Genomic DNA, 8,405 nt, shown 5'->3' with positions numbered 1-8,405 from the left:
GAGAGAGAGAGAGAGAGAGAGAGAGAGAATGTGTGTATACATATATGTATGTATAGTGGTATATATTTATGACATAAATAGTATAAATATATATACACACCAGGGAAATGGTCCATCAGAACAGGATGAAAGACAGTAGTGACAGATGTGTGGTAGCAACTGTATGGCAAAAACATAGAATACTGATACAACGTGAGAAAGACAGACTAAATTCAAATATAAGAGAAAAAGACCTGGGGTCACAATGAATATGAGTCAAGTTTAATGTCGTTCAGCAGGGTAGGGTGTTGTTTCAAAAGTCTGGGATATATTTAAAAAGAAATTACATACAAAAGCTGGGTTGTAATTTTTTCCCTCTGCTCTGCATTGGTTACCCTTTATTGGAGTCAGACTTTGTTTTGGTCGGCACAATTTAAAAAGAACATGGAGAAACTGGAGAAGTTCCAGAGAAGAGGGACAATACTGATTGAATGTGAGGAAAGATAGAGGAATTGGCTGTGTTATCTGGGAGAAGACCAAGTGAGCAGGTGATAAAACGGAGATTTTTACGACAAAGGCACTGACCAGTTGTGCTCCATTTCCACAGATGAGAAAATCCAGAGAATTGTATTGACCAAATAAATATTAGGTTTATTAAACACTGCACTAGGCACCAAAGAAGTTGTTAGCCTTCATCCCAACCATCTTTAAAAAAGAATAAGCCACCATCTCACTCCTCTAGAATGTAAACTTCTTGTGGGCGGGAAGTGTACTTACCAATTCTGTTGTATTTAATTTTCCCCAACACTTAGTACAGTGCTCTCTACAGCATGGCTTAGTGGATAGAGCCTGGGCCTGGGAGTCAGAAGGTCATGGGTTCGCCACTTGTTTGCTGTGGGACCTTGGGAAAGTCCCTTCACTTCTCTGCGCCTCAGTTTCTTCATCTGTAAAATGGGGATTGAGACTGTGAGCCCCATGTGGGACAGGGACTGTGTCCAACCAGATTTGCTTGTAGCCACCCCAGGGCTTAGTACAGTGCTTGGCACACAGTAAGCGCTTAACAAATACCACAGTTATCACATACTAAGTGCTTAATAAATACCACTGATTAATTATGTACCTCACCTGCCCTAAGGCAGGAGCCTGGACCTAATGATTAGTTGAGGTCCTTTGTAATACTTTACCGTTGTTCACTCTGAAATCTCCCTCTCTAGACTGTAAACTCACTGTGGGCAGGGAATGTGTGTGTTATACTGTTTGCTATATTATACTCTCCCAAGCATTTAGTATAATAATAATGTTGGTATTTGTGAATTGCTTACTATGTGCAGAGCACTATTCTAAGCGCTGGGATAATACAGGGTAATCAGGTTGTCCCTCATGAGGGTCACAGTCTTAATCTCCATTTTACAGATGAGGTAACTGAGGCACAAAGAAGTTAAGTGACTTGCCCACAGTCACACAGCTGACAAGTATAGTACTTTGAACCCAGTAAGTTCTCAATAAATACAATTGGCTGATTGAAGTGAGGGTCCCTATTTCCTAGGTTTCTTCAGCAAAGCGTATGGGCCGCTGCAGCGGCCATCTCATCCTTCCCTGAAAGATGGGGGAAAGAATGATTGGATGAACATTAGGCAGCTAGTAGCTCTTCCCTATTCCCTGAAAGCCCATAGCTAATGTTAGGGGAGAGTGATTGGTGAGTTAATGACTCTGAAAGGGAGGTATTTCCATACATGTAAATGTAAATATTTTTCATTAGTATAATCCTGGTGTGTAATATACCTTGAAATTTGAATAAGGATCTCTAAAATATTTTGAACGTTTTCTTTCCATTACTCTGTAATTGCCTTATGAGTGATGAAAAATGGAATTTTTGATAGGGATTTTCAAACTGTTCTTGAACCATTAATCTTGAGGTGTTTTTCAAATTTTCCATTTGAATGATGCTAGCAGAAAACACTGACCTCTGAAAGGGAAGATAAAACTAGAACAAAAGTATCAACCTTTTTTGTGGATGAGATGATGAGTATTTTTAGAGAAGATGAACCATCTTAGAATTGCCACAGAAGGGAATAGGAAAAAACTATCCTGCTACACATAATCTTAGGATAGAAGATCTTATCTTAGGGTAGAATCAAATTTAATTTAAGAATAATAGATCAGGAAGATGTTCTAAAACAAACCTACTATTTTCTTGGGGTGAACCTTTGAGCCGATAGCCAGTTTCTGTGCTGAATCACTCAAGAGTGGCTCCTTGCCAGGTCCTGTGTGTCTTAGGTAAAGAGCCCTCCGGTGTCTTAGGTAAAGAGCTCTCCACAGCATTCCAGTTTTTATGCCACATTTTGTGGCAGAACTACATCAAGATAAATTTCCCTTAACTTGTTCCCATTTGTTTCTACTTCATGAAAACAACTTGCTTACATAGATCACTTACATGTTCTCCTGGGCATTTTCTCTTAGGACAGATGAAGCTGCTCTCCCTTAAAGAGGCCTGATTCAGGTTGGTCTACAAAGTCCAGTGTGCCTGAATCCCTTCTATACTAATCTAGTGAGTGATGTCGGAAGCTGCAGGGAAAAATGCATTTTAACAAAACCCTATTGATCATGTTTTACAGTTGAATAAATTTGCAAATCATGCTTACAGAAATGTATTTTAACATTTCAGCAATTGCTGGTGTAAAATTACCATTCGATCCCTGGCAGTGGTTCTTTTCTAATTTATGGCATTAGGCAAGGAAAAGGATGACCATATTTACCCGGACTAGAGTGACCACATGTTATGGTATGGCTAAGTCAGTCCCACATTTGAGGTCTCCTGGAACTATTAGGAAATTCAGGAAAATTTTGAGAACATCCTCGGTCTTGAACAATACTCTAAACATAATAGAAGGCGTTGTAGCTGTTTCTGGGCCTTGTAACTTTAGAATAATGTCTACTGAACTGAGTGCATATTTGGAGTCCTATCTGCTCACAGGAAGATTTTATAATTGCTCCCAATTTCCAGAACTGGAGGTTTGGGATAGGGTCATTAAATCAGCCTCCCCACGATCTTAGAATCTTTATGGACACCATTCATTCCTTTTAGAGGAAGTGAGGAGACATTCTGAGAGACCCAGGGGTTACAGTTGTGGTGGTGTGGCCACACAGGATTCCCTCGTTGCCTGCCCTCTGACCCCAAACCACCACAGGTAAGAAGGGTCTCAGTCTGGGCTCCAGTGAAGTGGGTCACCCAAACATAGGAATAGAAAAAGGCACGTTTCTTATTTAGATTTATTACTGACCAAATTCAAATGAGACAAAGGGTGGCAGCTTAAGACCATTTTTAAGGAGTCTGACAACTGCACCCACTACTCTTCGACTTACTCTCTTCATTCCTCCCAAGCAAACCTTCTAACTGAACCTTGTTCTCAATTTCCCACCTCCATCCCTTAGCTCATGCTCTTCCCAGCCTTGAACTCTCCCACCCCCAAATTCGACAAACTACAATTCTCCTTAAGTTTTAAGTCTTCCTCAAATGTGTCCTCCACCAAAGATATCCCAGTTAACCCCCAGGCTTCCAAGTCATATCAACCTGAAAGCCACCCTTAGTACTTTTAAACGGTTTAATCTACTTGGTCTTTGCTAATATCTATTTCCCAAGGCATAGACATCTCAACCTTTTGTTCAAGTGACAGAAGTTTGGTTAAGTGATGTGAAACAAAACACTTCTTATTACAGAAAGCGATGAAATGAAAAAGTCCCGTAGCTGTTTTCAAGCCTCACCGGAAAGCTAATGAAGGAAGTTCAGTTCCTGTCTCATGACTTTCTTTAAAAGAACGATGAGTGGTACCCATATATATAAATTTATTTTTTCCTTCATCACCACTTGTGCATGTATTTATGTATATGCACACACATATACATAATATAAATATATATGTATGTATGTATAATCAATTTTATAATCAATTATTTATTTTGGTTACCCTATTCATAAATATTACTTCCTCTGTAAAGGATAAACTCTTTGTGGCCAGGGGTGCTTTATCATGTGTCTATTCTGCTTTCCCAAACTTAGTATGAGGTACTGCACCTAGTGGGTGCTCAGTGAATATTATTACTGCGGTTCCTACTAATGAGGGTAAGAAAATCATGGAATAGTGCAATTTGTGTAAAATAAAAAATTCTAACCTCAAAATTGCTATTCACCAGCTCTCCTTTTATTTTAATTAATAATGATAATGGCATTTGTTAAGCTCCTACTAACTGCCAGGCACTGTACTAAGCACTGGGGTGGATACAAACAAATCGGGTTGGACCAAGTATCTTTCCCATGTGGGGCTCACAGTCTCAATCCCAATTTTATAGGTGAGTTAACTGAGGCCTAGAAAAGTGAATTGACTTGCCCAAAATCAACACATAGCCAGGATTAAGACCCATTAAGACTTTGAGGCCCCTGCTCTATACACTACACCATGCTGCGTCTTACCTATCACTGTCTTTGATCTAGTGTATCTGAGACAAATGATAACTTCTAGCATAAACTAATTAAATTCTAGTCTTGTCTTGTCTTATGCCGGCGATTCATTTCTGACCCATAGCGACACCATGAATGCATCTCTCCCAGAACGCCCCGCTCTCCATCTGCAATCGTTCAGGTAGTGTATCCATAGAGTTTTCTTGATACAAATACAGAAGTGGTTTACCATTGCCGCCTTCCACGCAGTAAACTTGAGTCTTCACCCTCAACTCTCTCCCATCCCTCTGGCAGCCCAACATGGGTGAATTTTCACTTGTAGCAGATTGCCTTCCACTCGCTAGCCACTGCCCAAGCTAGGAATGGAATGGGTAGGCCTCTGCTTGATTCTCCCTCCCATAGCCGAGACTGGTAAAGTACTGGAAACTCTCCACGTGCAACCCTGAGAGGGGCTAAATTCTTGTACTAAATTGAAATTTTGTTAAAATGTATCCTTCTCTTTAGAAGCAGTCTGTATGCAGAGCATTGTACTAATTGCTTGGGAGAGTACAATGTAATAGAGATAGTAGGCACGATCCCTACCATCAAGGACGTTGCAATCTAGTGGGGAGACCGACAAATTTAGATCTTGGAACTATTGGACCATACTTTGATTAATCCTCCCCGGCTTTCACGCCACCCCACTGGTTACCTCAGAACTCATGTATTTTTCAGTTCACTTGTTGATTTGTGTGTTTATTTGGGCCTAATTTTTTTTTCCATTTTCTCATTTAACTATTTTATATTTATCCAACTGTGCCTAATGTCTCAGCATATGGTGGACACTCATTAAATAAAGTTGTTACCGAGGGCCAGTGACAGTTTGTATGGTGGTGTTAGTCACAACTTCATAAGTTTATGGGAATTTTCATTATTCATTCTTTTATTTCTTTTTGTTGTTTTCTGAAGTTCCCAGACAAGTTGACTTTTCTAAATCATCATCTTTCTGAATGCTTTTCCACAGGGCATTTTTCATCTGTTCATTTTCATCAGTGTTGCTGTTTTCTACTTTGAAATTAGAGCAAGTACTAGTTCTGTCTTGTATGAGTTTTCATTCAGCTTAACCTAATTGTTCTTTCCTAATACCTGACCAGTTCCCAGGGCTTTAGACACCTGAAACTTTTGTCCAAGTGACAGAAGTTTGGTTCAATGATGTGGAATAAAACGCATTATTACAGAAAGTGATGGAGTGAAAAATCTCAGTAGCAATTTTCAAGGTTCACCAGAAAGCTAATAAAGGAAGTTCAGTTCCTATTCCTTAATGATTCCCTTTGAAAGAGCACTTAGAAGAAATCCCTACTCCTATTGTTTCCAGGGTTCATCTGCTGGCCGTTGACTACAAATCCCCATGATCGCTAAATATTAATAAACAAAATCAGTAGTATTTATTTTGTGCAGAATATTGCACTAAACACTTGGGAGAGTATAATGGAGTTAGTATGACATGTGCCTGACCTTAAGGACCTTACAATTTACCAGGAAAAGGATCTTATTAGAATAAAATGCAGTTTTCAGTGATGTTGAAAGTTCCTGTGTCTTCTCTGTTTCATTATGTTCCCCTACAATCATGCTCCTGGTAGCCCCTTACACACTGATATTTAAAGTAGACAGCTGCACAGCAAGTAATATACAGGCAACATGCAGCTTTAGAGAACAATAAAACCAACATTACAACAGAACATTATTTTCAACCATTTTAGTTAGTTGAAGGGGTTGAAGAAGATATAGCCACCCTACTCTCCGTTTTTTGGAGATGGGGCACTGAATAAAGGCACAGTACATCATAAACTGAACCACAGCCCCCATTTCATGGCTCAAGTGAGGAGGAAGATGTCTGGACACTGAATAGAGCCTTTCCGGCCCCTGGGACCAGATCATGCAGCAAAGCGATTTGGGAAAGCCATCTCAGTGCCTCTCCAGCATCTGTGCCCTGACTTTGGACAGTCAACCAGCCTCAAATGTCATTGGCATCAGGGCCTAGGTGGGATTGGGGTCGCTGAGAGAATCGTTGCCCAACTCAGAGCCTCTTTGACAGAAGTAATGTGGCCTAGTGGCAAGAGCACGGGCTTGAGAGTCACAGGACTTGGGTTCCAATCCTGGTTCAGCTACTTGTCTGCTCTGTGATCATGGAAAAGCCACTTAACTTCTCTGTGCCTGTTACCTCATCTGTAAAATGGGGATTAAGACTGTGAGCCCCACATGGGACAACCTGATTACCTTGTGTCTACTCCAGTGCTTAGAACAGTGCTTGGCACATAGTAAGCACTTAACAAATACCATAATTATTATTATTAAGTAGTCGCCCCTTCTTAACCTAGTGGATTCCCCTCTCTGGCTGGTCCAGTGTATCCAAATCCTGTGGAGATAGACCCGGGGGTCCCAGAGGGGGCTTCGGAAATCCCTATCTCGGAGGGTGCAATGGATAATAATGTTGGTATTTGTTAAGTGCTTACTATGTGCAGAGCACTGTTCTAAGCGCTGGGGTAGACACAGGGGAATCAGGTTGTCCCACGTGGGGCTCACAGTATTAATCCCCATTTTGCAGATGAGGTAACTGAGGCACAGAGAAGTTAAGTGACTTGCCCACAGTCACACAGCTGACAAGTGGCAGAGCTGGGATTCGAACTCATGATTTCTGACTCCAAAGCCTGTGCTCTTTCCACTGAGCCACGCTGCTTCAGTGGATTCATTCATTCATTCAATAGTATTTATTGAGCGCTTACTATGTGCAGAGCACTGTACTAAGCACTTGGGATGAACAAGTCGGCAACAGATAGAGACAGTCCCTGCCGTTTGACGGGCTTACAGTCTAATCGGGGGAGACGGACAGACAAGAACAATGGCACTAAACAGCGTCAAGGGGAAGAACATCTCGTAAAAACAATGGCAACTAAATAGAATCAAGGCGATGTACAATTCATTAACAAAATAAATAGGGTAACGAAAATATATATAGTTGAGCGGACGAGTACAGTGCTGTGGGGATGGGAAGGGAGAGGTGGAGGAGCAGAGGGAAAAGGGGAAAATGAGGCTTTAGCTGTGGAGAGGTAAAGGGGGGATGGCAGAGGGAGTAGAGGGGGAAGAGGAGCTCAGTCTGGGAACGCCTCTTGGAGGAGGTGACTTTTAAGTAAGGTTTTGAAGAGGGAAAGAGAATCAGTTCGGCGGAGGTGAGGAGGGAGGGCGTTCCGGGACCGCGGGAGGACGTGACCCGGGGGTCGATGGCGGGATAGGCGAGACCGAGGGACGGCGAGGAGGTGGGCGGCAGAGGAGCGGAGCGTGCGGGGTGGGCGGTAGAAAGAGAGAAGGGAGGAGAGGTAGGAAGGGGCAAGGTGATGGAGAGCCTCGAAGCCTAGAGTGAGGAGTTTTTGTTTGGAGCGGAGGTCGATAGGCAACCACTGGAGTTGTTTAAGAAGGGGAGTGACATGCCCAGATCGTTTCTGCAGGAAGATGAGCCGGGCAGCGGAGTGAAGAATAGACCGGAGCGGGGCGAGAGAGGAGGAAGGGAGGTCAGAGAGAAGGCCGACACAGTAGTCTAGCCGGGATATAACGAGAGCCCGTAATAGTAAGGTAGCCGTTTGGGTGGAGAGGAAAGGGCGATGTGCTAGCCCCCTTTCAGTCTATGTTGGAGAAAAGGAGATCCCATTTTCTGTGAGCTTGTTGGGTTGAGTCTGGGAGATCTCGGCCTCTTCCAAGGTTGGTAAGACCATGATCGCCACTGAGGAGAAATGTAGGGGGACGGTTGGAGACCTCTCATTTATCCTGATGATTTCCCTGTGGAAGAGGGGAGCCTAGACTTATGGATTGATTCCTACATGAAATGTGTGCCACATCAGAAAAATACTAAGTTAATACAGGGTCTCGCTCTGTCTTTGCCCTCAAGCTCTCTATTTAGTAATGCTGACAGGGTCTCAGAGATTTGCTTGAACTCACT

The 8,405-nt window shown here is 42.4% G+C and overlaps 1 non-coding gene across 1 annotated transcript; it reads right to left on the bottom strand.

The window, feature by feature from the left end:
* Positions 1 to 4,749: 4,749 nt before the first annotated feature.
* Positions 4,750 to 4,887, bottom strand: LOC114813912. Its single transcript, XR_003761657.1, has one exon. It is a non-coding gene; the product is annotated as a small nucleolar RNA SNORA7 (small nucleolar RNA).
* Positions 4,888 to 8,405: the final 3,518 nt, after the last annotated feature.

This window comes from Ornithorhynchus anatinus, chromosome 8 (assembly GCF_004115215.2).
Source record: "Ornithorhynchus anatinus isolate Pmale09 chromosome 8, mOrnAna1.pri.v4, whole genome shotgun sequence".
Classification (NCBI taxonomy): domain Eukaryota; kingdom Metazoa; phylum Chordata; class Mammalia; order Monotremata; family Ornithorhynchidae; genus Ornithorhynchus; species Ornithorhynchus anatinus.
Note: the sequence above shows the minus strand (reverse complement) of the source record. Positions and strands in the feature narration are given on the sequence as shown.